Source organism: Macrobrachium rosenbergii, chromosome 5 (assembly GCF_040412425.1).
Source record: "Macrobrachium rosenbergii isolate ZJJX-2024 chromosome 5, ASM4041242v1, whole genome shotgun sequence".
Lineage (NCBI taxonomy): Eukaryota > Metazoa > Arthropoda > Malacostraca > Decapoda > Palaemonidae > Macrobrachium > Macrobrachium rosenbergii.
In genome coordinates, this window is record NC_089745.1 from 72,613,979 (window position 1) to 72,639,152 (window position 25,174).

Sequence of the window (25,174 nt, forward strand, 5' to 3'; positions counted from 1 at the left end):
TTCTTTCATGCCCAGTTTTTTTTATTGAAATACTCGTACTTTCTCTCCAATTTTAATTATGGTTGAGTTTCATCCATGTTGCCGATGCACAATAATTTATAGTCATTAGCAGTTTGAACATTGTTTTCTCAGCTTCAGCTACAATTTACAGCTTAAATTTAGCAGTATATTTCCTTGCCTATCTTTTCTTCATAGCCAATAAGGGTATAATGTAAAAATATATCAGTCCTATTCTACTTAACGTCATTTGTAACATAAGTATGGTAGTTGTTTACTACCATACAATAGTTGAAATACAAGCAAAACGGCTGTTGCTATCCGATTTGGTTATAAGCAGAACACCAGTTTCCCGTTCAGTTGTTTATGGCTGTATGCATTTACGTAAGAATATAACGTTCCTAACAATACTTTTATCATTCTCTTCTACTTTTTTAACTAAAAGATGTGACAAAGAAATGGAGGAAAAGTTGGTCTATTGGAATTTGGTCTCTCTCGCTGCCTGATTTTATGTTGCTGACTGCGCCCATGTGAAATTTAAAAATATTTTATAAATATTGTCTTATTGGTATTAATTGCTTACCCATTCAAATTATTGTAAGGCGAATTATCTTAACTCGAACACTACCTGGCTACTTGAGTGTTTTAATAGTTTTATCACAAAAAGTGCATTTAGTCATGAAAATATGGAAATACAGTAATTGGTGAATATTTATCAGTGAGAAATCCCGCGAATGGGCAAATTTTCAGTGAATGATATGTATATATGCTCCATAGAGAAATCCGCAAATAGGTGAGTCCACAAATTGCGAGAACGTGAATACGGGGGTTTCACCATATCTATTTTTTAAATTTTGACGTAGTCTCTACTAATTTTTGTCTTCAGGCAAGCTTCTCAGGAATAAGGAAACATTTAAAACATTTCCTTTCATTTACTACTTATAGTCCACCCACTGTTTCCTCACCTACCGGTGGCATCTTCATGCCTAAATTACAAAGTGACATACTCTACACAGTTTTTATTACTACATGCAGAGTTAGTAGCTACATCTAAAATTTGAAATGCCACATCATTGGGTACTGAATTTCTATTGGTTGGCAGGTCTCATCGTCTCACTGGTGGTCTGTTTGTTAGCAAGGGCTTTCCTGGTGCTCTATAGGATATCCTCTATGCTGGGGGGCCTGCAACAAAGGATGTGATTTCTGTCTATGGCTGATAATCTTGATTTCAGATTCTCACTGATACCTTGTGGATCTATGAAGAAGGGAGGTTTGTTCCTTTATATGTTTAATGCAGGCTGCTATTGATTTATACTCACAACTTCAGCTGTTTGCAACCTGAGGAACCAGGCCTCTTTGTGCAGTATCTCTCTGCTTATAATTTTTCCAGTGTTGCCTTACAGCCATGGTTGTCTACACAATATAGGAATATTACCCCTTGGTTGCTGTTAACTTTCAATGGCCTGAGTAGAATGGTAGTGCAACCTCTGTAGCAGTTTCTGAGGGCTTGCCATCCCTACAATACGTTAAAATTTGTATAGTACATTGGTCAGGTCCAACTTCTCTATGGAGGATGGTGCTGTTCCACATTACAAGGGTGCTGACTAGGTTCGGGTCGCAGTAGCCACGAAAGGAAAATACTCTTGTTAAGGTACGTAGGTATTATACTTCTGGCAATTGCCCTTTTCCTGGCCTTGACCTCAGCCTTAAACTGGCTGATGTTTGGCTCTGTAATACAGTATGATGTTTCCTGGTGAGGTAGGCATTGTCACTTGTGTGCTGGCATACACATCCAACTGCTTTGTATGCAACTGTCTATTAGGTTGCTGTCTTACCTAGTATTAGTTAGGAGCTGCAAAACACATTTGAGCTCCACAAGTAGCTTTCCTTGAAGAACAGTGCGTAATTGCACATCTCACGTACATGGCTACCACAGTGTTTTTAAGTGCCAGGGTACTTCCCACAGGTGTTAAGGCACTGACCCACATTATTCACATTTTGGTACACAGTAGTATTGTACCTACCTTCTTTCTTCTCCACATTTACATGCAATAAGGGAAGTCTGCCTTTGACACTATATTCAGTATTGTGGTTTAGGCTAGAGTTCCTCTGCAAGGTGTACTGTAGCAGGTAGCTTCTTTGTCGGTATTGATGGTAATGAAGATATCAGATATCATCTGTATATCGAGTAAATGTCTTTGGTTTGTAGATGGGAATTGAAGGTTCTTTCCTGGACGTCTGCCATGTACATATTGGGATATAGGACACCAAGGGGGGGATCCCATAGGAACACCACCTACCTGTCGAAAGGTCACCCCTGTGTGAGGGGAAGGGGCCTCCTTGGTGCAGATTAGGAGAAGACATCAAAGGGCATCTTTTGGTATGTCAAGACGCCCTTTGACCATGTGGCTATTAAAACATATATGATATTAACTGTTCTGTCAAATTCAGGTTCTTTAATTAGAATCGATATCAACCCATCTCCACCATAGGGGGTGATTATGAAATTTGTGTCATGTGACTTTCTTTTATTTCACAAATATTATTTAGATATCAGTTCACTACAACTTTGTGATAACATTCACCTAATGGGAATTATAATTGATAAGTGCCCTGGCCAGGATTTGAACCATGATCTATTTTAGAAACAATTAATGGACTTGACTTTGACCATCCAGGTGTGACAGGAGACATAAATTAATACTGTATTGACTCTGCTCTCATGTTCTGTATTTAGAATCAATATCAACCCATCACCATGATGGCTGATTGGTAAGCTTTTAACACTTAGCTAATTATGAATTTTTTGTCGCTTGTACATTTGTTATACTTTTATATTCAGCCATAAATATTATTTCACTTAAATATCCAGTTAACTATACCTTGGAAATAATTTAAACCCAAGGGATTTAGGTTATTCCCAAGATATAGTGGCACCAGGTAGGATTTGAACCACTGTACTGTACTTACATATAACCACAAATATTCACAGACACGTTTACAATGCACAGATATGGTATTTACTACTTGATAAACACTTACAAACTAATGTCATCTATTTATAATCTTAATCCCAAAGATTTAAAACTATGTGATGTTTTTCTCCCTTTCTTTTCAAATAAATTTATTCTTGCCTATATTTATGGTCTGCAAAAGTATGACAAACTACTGTGCTCAAGAACATTAAAGCACAGCAGTACACTTTCTGTTTATTTATATTTACAAGTCACAGGGTTCAAATTCAGTTCCACGTGTTCAGCATTCATTCCACAATCTTTTGATGTATGTTTCCCAGGATTTTGCAACCATTGTAATAATTTTAAAACTTTCAGCCCATAACCACATCTGTTAAGCCTCAAACAAACTTCTTGGGAGGGGATATCAGCCAGTACAGTATCATTAACAATTCTTGAGGGTTCCAAGGAGCATGTTTGACATGACAAAATTCACTAATCTGGTGGTGCTTACACCAGCTTTCTGCAGAACCACAATTCTTTACCAATACAGGCAGTCCCTGGTTAATGGCTAGGGTTCCGTTCCTGGCCGAGTGCCACTACTCGAAAATTGCTGCTGACTGAAAATTGCCGCTAACTGAAAATTGGCGATAACAGCACTAATGACCTGCTTAATGATGCCATTAACCAGATATCAGTGCCATTAACTAGGGATTGGCACCACTGATGACTGGCTTAACAGCACCGTTAACTGGAGATTGGGGCCGCTAACCGAGGTTGGTGCCGCTAACCAGAGATTGGTGCCAAAAATCCAGTTAACGACGTCACTAGACAAGCGCTGTAAAACCGGATCACCGTTAACCAATGCTGCCGGTAAGCAGGAAACAGGGACTGCCTGTAGTCAACACAGGAAGAGAAAAATATAAATTTCAAAATGGCTGATACTACAGTACTTACAGTATATATCAATTTAGGAAAGACTTGAAAGAAAAGACAGGACTATCAGTCACTGCAAGCTCACTTGACACAACCCTTGAGAAAATATAATAAGTGGAAAACAACAGTGGGAGGCAAAACATACAATATAAAAAAATAAAAACTCTCACAGGACAAGGAGCAATTATGTGAAATAGCGATGGGACCAGTAGAATTTCAGTGAACTATCCCAAAAATAAAAATTTGCAGCCCATTTCTGAAGTAGAGAAAATGTTGACAGTGTAGTTGGAGACAGATTAAGAATTTTTTTCTTAGCATACTTTTTCCACAAAAAAATGGCTGATCGTATCTTTGAGACCCTTACAAATAGAGGCAGCCTAGACCATGAGAACTCTGTTGTAGCAACTTACTGATGATTACCAGATTGAACAGATTACAGTATTTAACTTCTTAAAATACTTAAGTAACAGATTAAACTATGGTTGTTGACTTCCAGCCTGTGGAAACTTTTTGGAAATCTTAAGACATAATTACAGAGGAAGGATATTTTAGAGAACAAATACTCACCATTAAGGAGATGTGGTTATTTTGGAAGAGGATGCATGCTGGGTTCGAACGCTGCGAATTATATGCTAATACTGCTATGTGTAAGCTATGAGAAGAGGCATAAGCTTAAGATTTTCCTTATTTATCATCTAGAAGTGTCTTGTATTCATATGCACACCCCATGGACCATCAATTCTCATCTAATTTTTTGAGGATTGTCTCAAAATTACTTCTTTCACAGTGCTTGTTCTGAATATTGTTCAGAGAATGAAATATTGTTTTAACACATACAACTTACCTGTTAGTTACATATAGCTTTAGTCTTTGACGTCACGGCAAAATTTCAAACGCGGCAGCGCCAGTCCGAATATCGGGTGATCGCCCTTACCTGCCCTCTGTCGGGGGTACTAGGAACTATTCCAACATGCTTCAGAATAATTTTGCCGTCACGCCCGGCGACATTGTTGTCGGTACTTCGAGCGAAATTTCATTGTATCTGCCTACATCGAGCTGTTTTCACTTGGTGAAGTACTCTCTTGTTGGTTTGCGGCTTTGCCAGTTATTTGTCACCTATTTAGTCAGGTTTTCTGATAATTATGTCAGATTCTGGGTCTTATACCTTTAGGGTATGCAGCAAAGGCTGTAAGACGAGGTTGGTCAAGGCTAGTCTTGATCCTCATTCAATTTGTGTGGCTTGTAGAGGTCAGGAATGTTCATATGAGAGGAAGTGTGATGAATGTGTCAGTATGACTGAAAAGATTGGAAGGCTCTATCTAAGTATGTAAAGAAGCTTGAGAAAGATAGAGCCAGGAAAGCTTTAGCTAGAAGTTCTTCTTCTCTCTCTCAGAAACCTGAATCTCCCTTAGCTATGCAGGAAACTTCTATTAATATCCCTGTGGCTACTAATATTCCTATTCCTGACTCTGATATCCCTGAACCCGTTACGTGTCTGAGTATCAAGTCCAGATGGACGCCAGATTTAACCTTATTGTGGGCGCCATGGAGGATATTGGCGTTAATGTGAAATCCCTTCATGAGCGTATGGATTCTTTCCAAGATATTGTGAATAATTTAAGTGCAGTGCAAAGTGTTAGTGTGGTGGAGGAGGTGGTTGCTCGGCCTACTCGTTCTCCTAGACCTAAGCCTCTGTCAAGCTCCCCTGCTCCTGGGAGAAGACATGCTGAAAGTCCAAGGGAGGCGAGTGGGGTCTGCTCACGAGCAGCCGCCCCCTCGAACAGTCCTGTTGTTTCCCAGGCTGTTTCAGAGCCCGTTGGAAAGGCGACTCAAGGAAGTGTCTTTCTTCAAGCTCCAGTGATTCGCCTTGCAGAGGCTGGAGATTTCCGACGAGTCTAGACCATTGAAGAGGTCCAGGAATCTTTCGCCTTCAGCGGTTCAGAAGAAGAAGCCATTTCGCTTATCACAGCCTTCCTGTAGTTTTTGGGAGAGTCCGGAGAGATTTTCGTCGTCAGAAGAGTCTTCTCCCAGGCACAAGGCTCATGTGCGCAAGAGGTATAAGACTTCCCATTCGGCATTGCCCAGCGTTCCCGGTGTTTCTCCTTTGGTTTCACGTAAGCCTATTGTGGCTTCTGCGCCTCTTCCTCATCACGATCCTGGCTCTACTGATCATCGTTTCCCCAGTTGGATCCTCGTCTACTCATGACTTTCTTGACGATGCACAAGAAAATTGGAAGCATTCTTGGCGGGCTCGGAAGGCCTGGTTCTTCTCCAGCAAAGCCTTCTGAAGTGTATTTGATGCCTCCTCCTTCGTCTCTCGAGCTCTCGGAGCGCCCAGTCACGAAAAGCTCCTCCTCGATCTGTGTCTCTTGATCCTCCTTTGGTTCAAGCTCAGGATCAGGCTCGTCACGCCTAGTCAGGCTCAGGCGCTCCCTCAAGATTTAGCGCTCTCTCAGGCTCAAAAGCGCCTCCAGGTAGCGCCAGGTGAGGCGCCATCTCAGGCTCCTTTTGTGGCGCCAGTTCAGGCTCCTCTTGTGGCGCCAGTTCAGGCTCCTCTTGTGGCGCCAGTTCAGGCTCCTCTTGTGGCGCCTACTCAGGCTCAGGGCTTATTCAGGCTCCTACTCCTCCTTCACAAGATGTGTATGTGCAAGCGGAAGGTTTTCTCCTATTTCGTCTGAGGAAGAAGTTGTGGAAGAGTTTCCTGTAGACAGAACCAGACTCCTCTCGCTCGGATTATAAGAAGCTTCTTCGCTTCTTTATTGATAATTTTCCTGAGGATTTTGCACCTCGGCCCGGCTTCCTCTCTCTCAGTACGCAAGAGACTCGAAGCCTCCTACCTCTTCCTTTATGAAGTTAGTGCTTTCTATTTCAGCTAAGAAGGCATTAAAGAAAATGAACTCCTGGTTGGAAGACAAAGCGTGATCAGGGAAAACCACTTTCTGCTTCCCTCCTTCCAAGCTTTCTACTAAGATTTAAGGCTTGCTACGACACTGGGAAGTTTTCTCTCTGGGAGCTTCTGCCTCCTCTCAGGAGACTTCTCAGTCTCGTTGATTCTACTCGTCGTTCTGCGATGAACTCGGCTCGGATTTTTCTTCTCTCCTTCAGAGTTGGACCACCTTTTGAAGAACGTTTTCCGAGTTTTGGAAGTCATCAGTTTTATGGACTGGACTATTGGTGCTTTGGGTAGGAAGGTAAAGTCTTTTGGTCTTTCGAGCGCATTTCGATGATTTCTCTTCTGTTATGTCCTGCTTAGATAAAGGGATTCGTGACGGTGCGTCTGAGTTAGCCTCCATCTTCACGTTAGGAGTTCTTAGAAGCGACAACTTTGGTGCTCTTTTGTCGCTCGTGGAGTTTCTAGGACTCAAAGATCGGCTCTTCTTTTCGCACCTCTGGATAAGAAGTACCTTTTCCCTCAAGAACTTGTGGCGAAGTGTCGAAATCCCTTACTCAGAAGTCCACACAGGACCTTTTGGCGCAATCCTCTCGTAAACCAAAAGCTCCTCAACCTTCTCTGCCAGCGCAAACTCGTCCTCTAGTTAATCAAAATAGGCCCTTTCGTGGCAGGCCCCTCACCCGTACAGGATCTAGTTTCGGGGCAAAGCAAGATTTGTCTCCAGGGCTATCAAACCCTCAATTAAAAGTGATCTGCATGTCCTCCATGCACTAGTAGGAACCAGACTTCAGCAGTTCTGGCAAATTTGGGAGGAGATCGGAGCGGACCAGTGGACCACGTCCGTGCTAAAGGAAGGATATTCTATCCCTTCCTCAAGAGGCCCCCTCTTGCAACAGAACCTTTAGCTTTGACAGCATATTCCAGCAACTTAGAGAAATGCTCGGTTCTGAGTGCGGAAGTAGACTCCATGCTTTTAAAAGGAGCGATAGAGATCGTGGAAGAAGTCAACTCTCCAGGCTTTTACAACCGCCTTTTTCTTGTTCCAAAGGCCTCAGGCGGCTGGAGACCAGTCCTGGACGTGAGTTCTCTCAACCTTTTCGTGGAGAAAACCAGTTTCTCGATGGAGACAGCGCAATCCGTCCTCAATTCTCTTCGTCCGGGGATTGGATGGTCTCAATAGATCTGCAGGACGCTTACTTTCACATTCAGATCCATCCGGCGCCCAGGAAGTTTCTTCGCCGTTTTCCAGGAGAAGACTTATCAGTTCAGGACTCTGTGCTTGGTCTGTCCACAGCCCCTCAAGTATTCACAAGAGTTATGTCCACTGTTGCCAAAGCTCTTCATCTCAGAGGAATAAAGATCTCTCTCTATCTAGACGATTGGCTCCTTCGTTTCCCAGTCTCAGTCTCAGTGCTTGGAGGATTTGAAAGTAACTCTCGACTTGACACAGAAGCTAGGACTTCTAATCAATTGGAAGAAGTCTCACCTATCTCCCCTCACAATCCAGGATCTATTTAGGAGTGAGACTGGAAACAGTTCCTTTTCTGGCTTTTCCGTCAGATCAAAGAATCTCGGACTGTCTCAAAAAGTCCAGAACTTTCTGGATATGGATACCTGTTCATAGCAAAGGCTTGGATGAGCCTCCTGGGAACTCTGGCGTCAATAGAAAAGTTTGTCTCCCTGGGAGACTTCACATGAGGCCCCTTCAATTCTACCTCAGGGAGCAATGGAACAGGAAAACGCTTCCAGACTCCTTCTCCTTTCCAATCTCGGACCGTATCAAGGAGGATCTAAGGTGGTGGTTAGATCGCAGAAAATTAGAGAAAGGTCTCTCTTTTTCCGTCGAACCCGAACCACGAACTGTTTGCAGACTCGTCAGAAGTAGGATGGGGAGCGACGTTGGGGGTAAAAGAAATTTCAGGTTTGTGGAATGCGACAGAAAAAGAATGGCACATCAACAAGAAGGAGTTGAAAGCAATCCACCTGAGTCGTACACTTCCTACCATTCGTACAGGGACAAACAGTTCTGGTTCATTCAGACAGCACCACAAGCGTTGTCTTACATAAAAAAACAGGGGCACTCATTCTTACTCCCTCAGCGAGGTAGCAAGAGACCTCCTTTTGTGGGCAGAGAAGCACAAGATTCTGCTCCTAACGAGATTCATTCAGGAGCCCTCAACGTGAGCGGACTCCTTGAGCAGGAAGTACCAGGTTCTGTCCACAGAGTGGATTTTGCACGAAGAAGTGTGCAAGTCGCTGTGGAGACTTTGGGGTCAACCTCTGGTAGACCTGTTCGCGACGAACAAGTCGAACAGGCTCCCAATCTTCTGCTCTCCTGTCCCGGACCAAGCAGCCTTCCAGACGGACGCAATGCTACTGAATTGGTCGGGTTTGGACCTTTACGCCTTCCTGCCGTTCAAGATGTTAGGTGCGGTGTTGAGAAATTTCAGCACCACTCCAACACCAGGATGACGTTGATAGCCCCCTTCTGGCCTTCCAGGGATTGGTTCCCAGTTCTCATGGATCTCTTGATCGACTTCCGAGGAGCCTTCCAAACAGAGTAGATTTACTCAGACAGCCCCACTTCAGGAGATTTCACGAAAACCTGTCAAGTCTGCGGCTAACTGCGTTCAGACTATCGAACGTCTACTCAGAAGCAAAGGATTTTTCTAAGAAAGCGGCTCAATCCATCGCTAGAGCCAGAAGACCATCTTCGATCAAGGTCTATGAGTCCAAGTGGAATATGTTTCGTTCATGGTGCAAAGATCATGACATTTCCTCTTCCAGAACCTCGGTGACGCAGATTGCGGATTTTCTTTTGTTCCTCGGGAATAAGAACCTTTCTGTATCCACACTTAAAGGTTATCGTAGCATGCTGGCTACTGTTTTTCGTCACAGAGGTTTGGATATCTCTAATAACCAAGATATAACGGACCTTATTAAATCCTTCTCGGTACCTCTAAGAGGTCAGATGCTAAAAGTTGTTTCGTGGAATCTTGATGTAGTCCTGAAGTGGCTTATGTCTGAGAAATTTGAACCTATGGATTCTGCTTCTTTAAGAGATCTTACTGAGGAAAACCCTCTTTTTAGTTTTGTTAGCTACAGCTAAGAGAATCAGTGAGATCCACGCCTTGGATAAAGAGTAGGATTCTCTGCTTCAAAAAGCAATTTGTTCTTTCAAACTGTTTTTATGGCCAAGAACGAGACCCCTTCGCACCCGTGGCCTCGCTCTTTTGAGATTCGAGCCTCTGTCGGAATTGGTAGGTAAGGAGCAGGAGAGGTTCCTCTGCCCAGTCAGAGCCTTGAAATATTATTTGCAAAGGACTAAAGATATTAGGGGTCCTTCAGATTCCTTATGGTGTTCGGTCAGGAACCCTCTCAGACCAATGTCCAAGAATGCCATGTCCTTTTTATTAGAGATCTGATTTCTGAAGCTCACTCCAATATTTCAGAGAATGATTTGAAAATGTGTAAAGTGAAGGCTCACGAAGTGAGGGCTATCTCTACTTCTCTCGCTTATAAAAGGAACCTCTCCCTTCAAGATATTGTGCAAGCAACCTACTGGAGGTGTAAGTCTGTATTTGCTTTGCATTATCTCTCATAAGTGCAGACAGTGTTTGATGAGTGCAGCACGTTAGGGCCCTTTGTTGTATCTGGCACGGTAATGGGTAAAGGGGTAAAGGAGGATTAACCTACCTTTACTTACTTGTTTTTGGAGTGTGAAGGTTTTTATGGTTGTCTGTGAGGGTAAGTGTTGGTTAGTTTTACCCCACAGTTGGTTTTGGTTTTTATGGTTATACTTTTTCTTTGGTGTTGGGTGACCCCTTTTGTAATTCATGATGTTTGTGCTGCGCCTGAGCAGGGCATACTTGTGGTATTGTCACGGCCATGTCCTAGGTGACTGATACCCAGCTTAAGCAATCTGCGACCAGGTCATTATACCCAGCGGTTGCTCTGAGGATAGCAGGTTACTGAGGCAGTAACTGTGGAATCAGCTACCTTAGCAGGTGAGGAACTAAGAAATTTTCTACATTAATAACCTTAATGTTTCCAACAACTCTTTTTAGCTGTCATTGCCCCACCTCCTAAAGGTGTCAATCAGCTATATGTAACTAACAGGTAAGTTGTATGTGTTAAAATGACATTTTTATTCTAAAAAATAATGTTTAACACATACTTACCTATTAGTTACATATACAAAAGCCCACCCTCCTCCCCACGGGGACAGGTAGGCAAATTATTCTGAAGCATGTTGGAATAGTTCCTGGTACCCCGACAGAGGGCAGGTAAGGCGATCACCGATATTCGGACTGGCGCTGCCGCGTTTTGAAATTTTGCCGTGGCGTCAAAGACTAAAGCTATATGTAACTAACAGGTAAGTATGTGTTAAACATTATTTTAGAATAAAAACATCATTTTTAATTTTGTCAGTATTTGGCAATGAATTTTGGACATCATCTTGATGGAAAAACTGGTGGACTAGAAGCTATTGTATGTAAAGTAATACTTGCTCTAAGGCTTTTTTCAAAAAGTGGTTGGCATTTTAGGAAATTGTAAGCTGTTGTCAGAATTATAGATAATGTATTTTAAAAATTTTTTAATGATTTTAAATCAGTGTATCAATAGATTGTTCAGTCAGTTTGTGAAGTGTTACTTATATCCACATCATGATGTATTCTGAACATAGAATAATATTTTTATTCTAATATTTTTGTATTTACAGGAGAGATTGTGATTGCAGAGGCAAATAATGTTTTGAAGTTTGCTCCTCTGAAAACTAACAAGACAGGAATTTCTGGTACTTTATTTGTTACTAATTTTAAGGTCTCCTTTGTTACATCCCTTCCAGTAGACGGTAAGGTAAGAATTTTATGTTTATTGGACTTCTGTTTTTGAGATTCAAACAATTTTATCTGTAATACTTCATACAATAATACTTTAATACTCTCAATTTCTTTATTGACCTGAAAGTAAATTAATACAGGTTTAAATGGTGCTGAACAATCTAACAGGTCTAGTGCCAAGCTGTTGAACCAAACTTTTATAAATAAAAACAATACAGCTTTAAGTAGGATATAGTACTATGCCTCATTATGTATTTTTATGTGGAACTTGATTGATAGCTTAACTTAATTTGTGAATATAACTTCTTCGACAACAGGGATTGTCAACTTTAAGAAGGAAGTAACAGTAGTGATCTTGTAAAGATTTAGACATTGTTACTCAGCATTTAACTCATTTCTGAGTAGTGTATGTGAGTCGGTCAGTGCAGTGTTCAGACCTCTACTTAAATTAAGAAATAATGTATGACAGCTTATCCAAGAGTCAAGTCACTGTCTAGACTAAAGAAATTTTGATTTTTGCCACAGTAGGGGAAACCTCCCTTGCTATGTCACAGATGCTATTTACTGTTGGGCTATCTTATAGTTTATGTGTGTTTTAGCTAGATTTTATCTTTAAGCTCTGTCTCTCTATTTATCACCTCTGGTGATACTGTCCCTAACTTACAACCAGGTTACATCCCAAGGACTGATCATAATCAAAATGAAACAAAGTTGGTGAGTTGCTTTTCTTTCCTGGGTGATGTGTACTATTATCCCCAATTTCTTATGAGAAGTCTCCTGTTTTAATCTAACTTCTGTTATTTACTCATTAACATTACTAATACAATACTGCATTGATTTATTAAAAATATTTAAGTTCACATAATACAGTATAGGTATGTATCACCCCCTTATACTTAGCCATTGCCTTTTTCTATCTTATTGTTATACCTTTACTAAAATCTTTTTAATCTTGGTCGAATATAATACATATTTATTGCAAAACTAGACTTGTATGCAGTTTATTCTTGATTGGATTGCTGTGCATTCTAATATTTTTAGGATTACAGAAAACACTTTAGTTTTTATGGGGAATAAGCTATGGATTAGTTCATTCATGAAAAAATGAAATTTTTATGTGAAAACAAAATTATTTTATTGATACAAAATCATCAATTTACATGAGCCCACCTGTATGATCAGTACTCCAGGAGGTATGCCATATACTGTATTTAAAAAAATAATACTCTACACCCTAGACCACATATACTTGGAACCTCAGCATCTCCACCAGTTGCTAGTCATTTCTCTGTGTAATCAGCTCTTCGTTGGGCGAGTCGGTAGAGTTGTGGCCTTGCACTTGGTAGGCCCGAGTTCGACTCTCCAGCTGGCTAATGAAGAGTTAGAGGAATTTATATCTGGTGATAGAAATTCATTTCTTGCTATAATGTGGTTCGGATTCCACAATAAGCTGTAGGTCCCATTGCTAAGTAACTGATTGGTTCTTAGCCACGTTAAATAAGTCTAATCCTTCGGGCCAGCCCTAGGAGAGCTGTTAATCAGCTCAGTGGTCTGGTAAAACTAAGTTATAATTAACTTTTTTTTTTCCCTGTGTAATCTGGAATTACCAGAAAACTCTAGGTAGCTGGGAGGACGACCCTTTGCAGAAACTAAGTTTGTATCAAAATTAGTTGTTTTCACAAAGAAAATTCTTAAGTTTATACAAACTGAGAGGCAAACTGCTGATGGAACACAATTCGGAAGCAGAAGTTCCCAAGGTCAACAAGGGATCATGTAGTTGGACTGTTCCTTATTAGCAAGGGCAAGGTTTGTACTGCTTCCTTTAAGCTTGGGCTACCAAGATCATACACTTACCTTTCCATAAGACAGCACTGCAAGTACCCAAGAGAACAGCTGTCATAAAGATGGAATAGAGTTATAAAGAACTAAGAGGGCCTTGTTCTCTCTTCAAGAGGTAATACTACTTGGCCAGCAGACACCAGAGGGCCAATAGAGTAAAAATCCAGAAATTTATGTGATAGGCTTCCAGGTAAAACACAACAAAATTTGGAGAAGTCTGAAGTCTGTCATTAAGCAAAATTTAGAGTGTCTTTTACTTCTGTGTTCTTGTAAATGCAAAGGATGTTGAAGAAGCCCAAATAACCCCTGACTCTAACCTCAGATGCCTGGTCCTCTTGAGTATTCTTTTATGCACTCTAAACTACTTTTTCCAACAAAAAGAAATGGTGTTCATACCAACTTCAGCCTTTGGTGCCCTTGATTTTAAATACACTAGTGAACCTTTTTTTCTATAAGATCTCATCCCCCTCAGGTGTTCTCTTACAGTCCTGACCGGGGCATTGAGCAAGATCTGCATCCCTTCCAGCTTCATTTGGAGGCAGGAATAACAAACTGGTACAGGAGAAAGTAACTTGAATCTTGGCAGTGAACCTGGGTACTTAGGTGAGACCTGTGCTCTTATAGCCAACAGAATGTGAGATAATGCTTGAGGTAGTATGGATTCCACTTACTGTTTGTTATGACATTAAAGGTAAAAGAAAAGTGGTCTTTAGAGTGAGGCTCCTTAGGAATGGCATTGCTGAGAGGTCAAACATTGGGCATCTAAAATGCTTTAAGACCAGTGATACAACACAGCTTTGACAAGCTAAGGAGACACCTCAGCTCTCAGAAAGATTTGTGCCAGAGCCAGGGAATGACCTTTAATTACTGGCACAGGTAATTTCCTTGTCTTCTTCAAATGAAGCAAGAAGTGTGCTGTTTATTAATCAGTGGTTATGGAATTAATTGATATTTTTGAGGTGAAACTTACCCTCTATCATTAGCTTTATCTGTGCTACTTGATGCAGATTTGACATGTTTTAAAATTGAAAGAATCATTAATGAATGCTTCCAAAAGTTACTCCCACCCTTCGGAGGGTAAGGGTAAGACAGCAAATGTTTTGGTTGTCATTTTTCTCTGTCAGCAAATATGGCCAAATGTTTAGACAAGTGTTCTGAAATTTGGATTTGTTTTTTTGGTTAACAAATGGATTGTCTGGAATTTGGTATGTATTTGGCAGTATGGATTCTTCTCAATCTTTCCTATCGAAATCTCTTAGATTTTGTCAAGTAAGTGGTTGCAAAACCAGATTGGGTTAATTGATGTACTACACAATGACTATGTTTGGATCATCGAGAGGTGAATTGTGATTCAGACAAGCTTTGTGATTATTGCGAGGATAGGTCTTTGGAAGACACTAAAGATGATACAGATGTTGCTGGAACATGATCATAAAATATTTTTGTACATAAAAAGTCAGTATTTTTTAAGATACGTGTAACACTCTTAAGAAATGACAGTGTCCTGAGATTTCTTTAGGTTTGAGTAAGTGTCGACATGGTCAACACAGGTTTTACATGATTACCTTTCACTACCTGTACAGAAAAACACTTATGCCATATTTCGTCATCACAATTCTTTCAATATTGTAAGACAAAGTTTATCATGTTATTCAATCATTAAGTTATAAGCATATCCACGGAAAAAGTAATTTAAACAATTATGCCACTCCTAATACAGGTACTGTATTGCAAATGCATATTACTATATCAGAGTTAGCTTTTAACTGATAAATAGGCCTAGAAGCCAAAGTTTGTTAGAACCTGTGAGTCTTGATACATTAAACCAGGATTACCAACGCTTGTGACTTGTCTAAGAATTCTTTACCATTTCTTATAATTAACCATTACTGGACAGGCATGATCATTTGAGGAACTATAACAGGTTTTGAGTGAACGCCGGGCTAACTCTTATGAGGGTTAATATTGGCACGCCATATGCTTTGGATGATATTAACGGGAAAAATGTTCATAGCACTTCAGTGGGCCATAAATGATTTATGGCAACTCTGTTAGCTTAGTACAGGAGAGAGGTAGATCAGTCAGCCTTGAGATTTCATGGGTGAATGTACTGCTTTTCCAAAGCACCAGGATGTCTTTTTTTTTTATTTGGTCATAAATTTACCCAGGGATTGCTGCTGGATTTACCCAGGGATTGCTGCTGGATTTAGTTCTTATCTTTTATGATAGTAGTTCAGATATAATTGTAATTTTCAAAGTAAAGTGCAAAGAAATGTTAGAAAAATCAAGCATACCTCACATAAAGGTACTGCATCTCCCCATCTCAGTAATTCTTGTAAATATTTTACAATAAATATACTCAAAATTTGTTACTGATTTTAGTTCTTATCTGTTATGATGTTGTGTGAGATGTAATTTTACAAAATAAAATAAAATACATTATCAGAAAAAACATGTATAACTTTGTAAAATTAGCATATTTTTACAAGCATCTTGTAAAAGAGGTCCCACACATGGTTGTAATTAGTCACTTTCAACTTCTTGTGGACAGTACAAAAAAATGTAAAAAATTTTTTCTTACACCATGTGCATTTGCATATCTTCCTCTTTCCATTGATATGTTTTTTTTTCTTAAATTGGCCAACCTTAAAGCTTGCCCGGTCTGGGGCAATGAATTAAAAACACGTTAAATTGCAGCTGCAGAAGTCCTCCCGAGGGGGGGAGGAAAAGCTTGGGAATGCCAGGAACACGGGCCAAGGAGAATGCTGCTACGATCGTCCTTCTGAAACGATATGAGGACCCAGGTTACAATCTAAGGTTGGAACTTGGGGAATGCTTTTACTCGAGGGTGCGCTGAGGGCGCCAAGGACAGCCACGAGGCTTGACTAGTGACTTGGAGCAAGAAGGCAGTGAACACGTGGGCCAGGATTGAACCAAGAAGCTCAGGGAATACCAAGTTACAGGCCCAGAAGTTTAATAAATGCACCACAGGCGAAAATAAGACTACCAGCTACTCTTTCCAGGTACTTTACCAATTGCAGGGAGCGTAAGGCTACGTCGGCATCCAGACCGTCCTAGTCCTTCTCAGCGTCTTCTGCAAAGGGGACCATGTGTGATGTAGACAAAGGCCTCCCCACGAAGGCCGTACTCTTCGTGGGTCGGGTGCAGGAAGGAAGGCGCCCTTGTGATGATGGGCTGCAGTTGAGTTTCGCTTGCTCTGGGATTTGCAATTCACCACTTGCAATGGTTACTGGCCACGTGGTTGGAGTACAAAGCAAAGGGCAGTTGAACGTGACGATGACAGGGAAAGAAAGGGGGCATGTCTGAACTTCGTGACCTCCTACATTCGCGACTGAGCTGTGTGTGAGCGAACTTCAGCGCCATGGCCTTTTATTACTTCTGACCGGGTGGAGGGGAGCGATGGCCTGACCGGTCACAGCTCCTATACCAAAGAAAGGGCGCCAGCCAGTTACTGCCCTAGGCTAAGATTATCTCTTGAGTGTGCCTTAAAACCCAGAATTTACTGCTTGAAACTGAGACCAGATTTCACTACCTCTCACAGGTTCAAATAGACAGAGGCCCTTCTCTTGCCAAGCAAAAGCAGAAAGGAGGGCGCTTTTTTAGCTTATTTTTGCTAATTTTACAATATACATACATATATATATATATATATATATATATATATATATATATATATATATATATATATATATATATATATATATATATATATATATATATATATATATATATATATATATATATATTGTTTAAAAGATTTCCATTCCTCCTCATCAGGCAGCTAAGAATTAATTTATTCAAGGAATAATTTCACCTTTCATTTGACTGTTGGGCCAAGAAAACATGGCGGGCGAGGTAGTCCAAGCGTATTTTGAACTAGGAAGGACAGTTAGCGCCTGTTTTGAACTCATGTAGGGGAAGACCCACCTCAGCTGACCTGGGGTAATACAATAGCAACCCCCCTTCACCCCCATCACGCGATGTGTAGGAGTGGCGAGTCTGTTAGGGGATGGGAGGAGAATCCAGGCTGTGAGATAGATAGAAACTTAACCTCTAAGCACTTAATTGTAAGACCCAATTTTCTCCACTCTTTTGCTGGCTGTATGACTTTTGCAGACAAACTGGAAGGAGCGCACTGGTTCTCCTGAGACGCAGCACTCTGCGCAGAACTAGCACTCGAGACACACGTGCAAATTTTCCTTTCCGCTGGTGAAAACTAACCAAGGTGATTGGCCAAGCCTCAAATGTTCATTGCAAAACATCTACAAGCCCCAGGTACTTGACCGCAATTAGTCAATAATTCATCTCCTTTCTCTCTGTGAAATTCCTTTTTTTTTTTTCATTTCTCCAAATCTCAATTTTCATCCTCCTAAAATGCAGCCCCTTTGTTAAGTCACCCTACGCTCTGAGCAGCCCATGAATCGCCCCATGGCTTGCATTGAAACCGACCTAATTCAGTTCAGTGGTTAGTATTCAAATATTCCATCCATAGTGTAAATTAAGGGCAAATTAATTTAAGTAACTCAAGTGATCAATTCCTCTGTAGTGCATAGATTCATGTGAGAGAAATTATTGGTGCCAAGTCGCTAACCCTGGTTTTATTTGCAGGAGTTCAACCACGCTCTGCCCAGTCAAACCTCTGCCTTGTGAACCCAATCCTTAAAGAATACTGCTATCCCTGAAACCAAGGAAGTCAGGATAGCCTTTACTCAGTTGCACACAAAGCCAATACGGAAATTATTACAAGCCTTATCACGGTTTCCAATTTGAGACGTGCCATTTATGTCACCGTAACTTTAATTTTCATTAAGTTTGATTGCCTGCTGAGTCCTCAGTTCCAGCCTTATTTGATTGCTTCATGTGTAAATCAATTCATTGTAGCGTAACAATTGACTCATTCCTTATGGCGACCTCCTATTCTTTTATCAGATTGGTACAATAAGGTAAGTTCTTCACTTTCAGCATTATTTTGTTTACTGCTTGGTGTTCTCTGTTGGCCCATCAGGCAGTAATTTAATATAAACCTCCCCTTTCATATATATATATATATATGTAATATATATATATATATACTGTCTATATAAGCCCTTTGTTGGCAGCTCGGTTGAGCTTCAGACTGTGGTTCGATGGGGGAGTTCAAAACTATTTGGTATACTTAACTTTAATTTAATATATATATATATATATATATATATATATATATATATATATATATTATATAAATATAATATAATATATATATATATATATTCTTCTTCTTTTTCTTTTAACGTGCTTTTATTCCCATTTTTGATGTAAACACAGAAATATATATATATATATATATATATATATCTTATATATTTATTAATTTATTTCCTTCATAATATTTATATATAGTTATTTATATATAGATATGTGTATATATATATAGGATATAATAATATATATAATACCAAGATCCATATATATATAATATATATATATATATATGATATATATATATATTATATCAATATAATTATATTGTTTATATATTTATATATATATATATATATATATATATATTAAGGTAATATATATATATATATGTATATATTTAATATATATATCACAAGAAACCTGTGTCATGTGAAATAACCATTCAGCACTTATTTCTAGGTAAAGCTATTGCTAAATATACCAGAGAAAAGCTAAATGCCAAAAGCTGGATACTACCCCAGTGCCAGCTCCATGAAATGGAGTCGTGTATGAGAAAGGGTGAGATTGTCACAATCACAGGCCTCCGCCCTGTAAACATTCCCAATGTCAAAAAGTCCCACCGAGTGAGGTGCCGTTAAAACCCAGCACCACTCGCGGACTGTAAACAAACCAGCATCATCTACATTCCATTTTTAGCATATCGCTTTTGTTCGCACTTTTTGTGTGTGTGCTCTTTTGTGGCTTATTTTCTTGATTTAATGGCATCCTCCCAGGATTCTTCATCACCTAAGTTGAGTACCATCTCTTTATTTTATTTTAGGCGGCTGATGCTCCTTATTTCCCTCTAATTTAATAATTAGGGGGATTTATAACGCCCGCCTCATCCACCTTCTCCCGGCCTCATGTGACCTTCAGTCTTGGTGCGGGATTTTTATGTTGGGCTTCGTTCCCTTCATTTTTCTTATGTTTTGTGCCTTTTGCTTATCCTATATTCAATTTGGTTTATTATTTATTGTTTGTTACCCTTCTCTGGGAAGTTCGGGTCCTTGTCGTTTAGGCTACAGGTTTCCCCTCGGGCCTATCCGCTCTTTATCAATTCTTATATGTGTTGTATTTTGGACCCTCACTTCCTCCAGCTTTTGGGTATTTTATTTGAGATGGTACAGTTATGCTTATTAGGTTTATTTTAGGCCTAGCGCACGGATGTCTTTGATATTTACGGATTATGTCCTTTGTTTTTAATCTTGAAGGTCGGCCATTTTTCCTCCCGCTCTTATCGCGTTGGGTTTGGTCCTCCCTTCTACATGTGTCTTTATGATTATTTGAATTATTGAATTATTTTATTTATGCCTAGGTTAGGTTAACTTTTTAGGCTAGTCTGGTAGATACCTTCTCCCCTGGGCTACCTCCTTCAGCCACTGTCTGTGTTAGGTTAGCCTAGGAGTTAGGGCTTTGGCGTTCTGTTCCCTTCCTCGGAAGGGAGGTTTTGGTGTGTAGGAGGGCCTCATGGTTGGTGCTTCCCTTCAGGTTGTGTTATGGTTAGAGGTGTTGGGCCTGAGTTATCTCCCTCTCCCTGTTTCAGCCTTTCCGTTTGGACTGTTGAGTCCTAGTAAGGTTAAGCTGGAATAGCGAGGGTATCTTCGTAGCCTACCCTTGTCCGATCCACACCTTGGGTTAGCTTTCCAACTTCATGTATTACCCCTCTCCTACCACCACCGCCTCCTCCCCCTTGCTCTCTCCCCCTTGGTTCGCTTTCATGTACTTTGTTAACTTACCAAGGCTTGAGAGCTTTACCCTGTTCCTTACGCTATAGCCTACATCCCCTTCCTCTGCATTGATTGGTTTTGTCCTCTCGGTACTGGGTTTCCGACCTTACCCGGTCAGCACCCTGTCGAGATCTTGTTTGGTGACCGGGGGTGCTCCCACACTCCTGTTCACCATTCCTTTTACCTTTCTTTGCTCTTTTGGCCTTTGAGGGTTCCCCATTCTCTCCTCTCTCATTATCGTTCGTACATGTTCGTCCGATCGAGAGGGAGAAAGGTGGATCTCCTGGCACCCGGGGAGTGCTTACTCACCCCCTGGTCGCCGCTACTGGTCCCCCTCTCCTGGCCTGTCCCAACTCTCCCCCACTCCCTCTAGCGTCAGTGCGTTGTTTTTCCCCATCCCGGGTGTCATTCTCCCAGACCGTCACCTCGGGGAAAAATTGTGTACATGTAGCCAGTTAGAGTTTCCCACCTGACTGTCTTCTGTCTTATTCACACGCCATTGACGTTTATCATTCGTTCTATTCATTTAGAACGCTATAGTTCCCAGTATCTACCCTCCTTGACTAGTTAATTTTGTATTTTCCGCTAGGTAGTCGGATGGTTTTCTCCTCTTTCTTACCACTCCGGTGGGTATGGTGTATGGTCGGTCGGTGCTCACCACACCACCTCCGCTGTCACTGTATTAGAGTAACAGGACTCCCCTGCCCAAGCGGAAACACCCACTCTTACTTATAGTTGACCTTTCACTAGCATGTATATATATATTTATATATATTTCTGAAATTTTGAATTTTACATGTCTTTTCAGGGACCTTCCTGTTGCTCCGGATTAACTCCGGCAGTCCCCCCTGTTTTATTTTTATTTTTTATGTTGTTTTTGATCTTGCATGATCTAGTAGACTCATCATTTTAACCTTCCCGGTATGTCCGGTGGGGTAGTTAATCTTGTCCTATCTGGTCTAATTATCTATTATCCTAAGACACTGCTCCGGCACCCTACTCCGGCGGCCTTATCAGCATACTCATGTACCGTCCACTTACAGATGGTGCGTTGTCAGGAGCAGGGGTGCACGGCAGTCCTTCAGCAAGCCAGTGGACATGAAGTTTGCAGGTCCCACTCCGGTTGTGCGCCGTTCACAGTGGGGACCTGGGTGTCTGGCACCCTGATGGCTTTGAGGTGTTTTACGCCTCTATGAGCGGGTTCTGGATGAGTCGGTAAGTTAGTTATTTCCTTTCCGATTCATGCTTTTTTTGAGTTTTGTCTCTTATGGATAATTGGAAGATATTCTCTTTTTAGGAGGTTTGGTCACCTGACTTTCTCCTTCTTTCAGATTGACCGCAGCTCTCATGACTCTTCGCTCATGACCCTCAAGACCTGGGTCAGCGGCTTCGGGAGGAACGTCGGGGCAGGGAAACCCTACGTCCTTTCTAAGGATATCTGCAGCGTTCTCTTCCCCGGCACCTGGATCTCAGCGTCAGTTGCTGACGAGGTAGCCGCCCCTTTGATCGCTGGGATCCAGGAGATGACTCAGCCCTCCCAGGAAGACGTGGCCGCATGCGGAGAGGTCACCGAGGATGTTGCGGCTCTTAATTTGAATCTGGAGCCCATGAACGTGGACCTGGATCTCCAAGCAGGTAAGGGGGTAAGTGAGGCAGGTGAATATCTGTTTAGCTCTCCTTCTTCTACTGCTTCTTCTTTCCGGGATTTGTGAAATCCTCTTGCCTTATGGACGGTGCAAGGTCTACCGTCCCTAAGGTTAAATCTGTTAAGAAAAAGACCTTGAAGTCCCAGAAAGTCCGCTCGGGGTTCCCTCAAAAGACGTCACAGCCCCTAGCCCTGTGCCGTCTGAAGCAAGGCCTCTGCCTCTGGGAAGGGAGCAAGAGCCAAGCAAAGTAAGGAGGTTCCCCCTCCTTCCTTTGATGCAGAAGCTTTTGCCGAGCTTCTTATGCAGAAGTTTGACAAAGAGTTGACGACAAGCTGTCACAACTCTCAATCAGTTGTCATCGTCTAATGCTTCCGTGCTTTCCCTGTCGCAGCAGGTTAAGTCAAGGGACCTTAATCTCTGGGTTCATGCGTGGCAGAGCGTCCAACAAATCTTTCTCCGTCCCGGACACCTCCAGCCTTCCTCCCTTTGATAAGGGGAACCCTGGCACCTGACCCTTTATGCTCCCCAGCATGAGGGTACCCTTACTATCGAGGGCCTAGGCACACGTGAGGTTGGAGGAACTGGAGTTCTTCCCTCCTAGTCTGGAATCTCCTTACCCAGGTTTTGCCAGACTCACTGAGGAGGCATGGATTCAGTCCGACAAGGTCCCCAAGGAGACTGTCATCTTCCTGAGGACCAGGCCCAGTCGTCTCTGCTAAGGACTCTATCGGGTGGCAGGCGGAGAACACCAAACTCACCCGGCCAAGGGTGCGTTTCACGATGTTCTCTTTGGGAGGTTCTTCCCACCCCTTGCACCTCAAAAGTGGCTTCCCTCACCAGCCAAGCTTGCATGGAGGGTAAGCCTCTTCCTCATCTCTGGGAGACAGATCCCACCTCTCTTGTCTTCCCGGAGATTCTGAGTTTTGGGAAGGAGCCCCAGCCACCTTCACGGTAACATGGCTTGACCCTGACTGCGCCTCTAACCTTTTCAGTGAGCAACTGCCTAAGATCCCGGAGTCGCTCCTGAAAGCTGAAGCTGAGACTAAGGACAGGCTTAGCAGGTCCTTAAACTCTCTGACTTTGGCAGAGGCAACGTCAGTGGTCTACAGTGAAGACGCTTTATTCCAGGTACTGACGAAATCTCTCTTAGCGAGTTTTCAGCAGGACCTGTATGATTTCATCAAGGCCGGATGAACTGCCGAAAGCACATCTTTTCGGCAGCCACCATCCGTCATGAGCCTAACAGGCTTATGAAAAGTTCCATTTGGGGAGCTAATCTCTTCCCCCAGGAAGAGGTTGATCGGTCCTAGCTGAAGCAACTAGGGCCAATCAAAGTCTCCACTCCCGTTGGGGTATGTCATTCAAGAGGAAACAGTCTGAGCCCGCCGGAACCCACCCTAAGTCCGGGAAGAAATTTAAGAAATTCAAACGGCTCCCTACTCAGACTGTCTTGCAGGCTGTCCAGGTTCCCGCACCCTGGTCATCCTGGTCAACCTCCCAACCTCAACCTCAGTATGTGCTGGTCCAACCAGCCCATCAGCCTCTCGCTGCCCCTTCATATGTCTCTTCCCAGCTTTCAATGCTTCATATGAAAGCCAGGGGCATTTCGTTCAATACAGAATGCAAGGGGAACTAGAGCCAGAGGATACTTTAGAGGTAGGGGAACACCTCGCTCCTCCTCCTCCAGAGAAGAGGAGGCAGAGGCTCCAGAGGAGGCAGACCCTCTCCCGCCCAGTGAGATATCTCAGGTAGGCAGGAGGTTGTATCATTTTTCGGGACCAGTGGTTTCAGTCCCTGGGCCCAGAGCATAGTCTCCAAAGGACTGGGGTGGAGTTGGTGCAGGGTCCTCCCCCAAGTCAGGTTCCATCAATCACCGTCCAAGGCTCTGAAGGACTTTGTGAAAGATCTATTAAAAAGAGGGCAATAAAGAAAGCGAGACACCTGAAATTTCAAGGCAGACTGTTCAGTGTTCCAAAGAAAGGTTCCAGTCAGCAGAAGAGTAATTCTAGACTTGTCTCATCTAAATTCTTACATTCAATGCAACAAGTTTGAATGCTTACAATCTCGCAGGTTTGGACCCTACTGCCCCGTGGAGCCGTAACCACCTCTATAGATCTTTCAGACGCTTATTATCACATCCCGATTGCGAGAAGGTTCTCTCCTTATCTGGGGTTCAGACTGGGAAATCAAGCATACTCGTTCAGGGTCATGCCATTCGGTCTCAATATAGCCCCCAGAATCTTCACCAAACTGGCAGATACGGTAGTTCAGCAACTCTGGTCTCAGGGGATCATGCTAGCCGCATACCTGGACAATTGGATCATTTGGGCATCCAACGCCAACGAATGCCGGAGAGCGACAGCCATAGTAATCGGCTTTCTGGAATCTCTAGGCTTTCAAATAAACAGGGAGAAATCCCGCCTAGTACCGGAGAGTCGCTTTCAATGGTTAGGAATCCAGTGGGACCTGTGTTCACACAAACTATCTCTTCCGCCGCCAAAGCGGAGAGAAATAGCCAAGGCAACCAGGCAGTTTCTCAAGAACAAGAAAGCTTCCCGTCGTACCCAAGAAAGAGTCTTAGGTTCTCTTCAGTTTGCTTCAGTGGCGGATCTACTTCTGAAATCCAAACTGAAAGATATAAACAGGGTATGGCGGAGCCGAGCCAATGTCAGGTTCAGGGACAAGGTGTCTCTGATTCCACCGATTCTGAAAAAGAGACTCCGGCCTTGGACGACAGTCAAGAGCTTATCGAAGTCAGTACCTCTTCAATTTCCTCCTCCGGCATTAGTAATTCACACCGACGCTTCCCTAAGCGGGTGGGGAGGATACTCTCAACACAAGAAGGTACAGGGGACTTGGTCCACCATGTTCCGCCAGTTCCATATCAATGTTCTGGAAGCTATGGCAGTCTTTCTAACCCTGAAGAAGCTGCGTCCAAACAATCTGATTCATATAAGACTGGTTTTGGACAGCGCAGTAGTAGTGCATTGTATAAACAGGGAGGTTCCAAGTCGAGTCGGATCAACCAGGTTATGATAGCAATATTCTCCTAGCAAACAAACACCGGTGGCATCTGTCTGCTACCCATCTTGCAGGG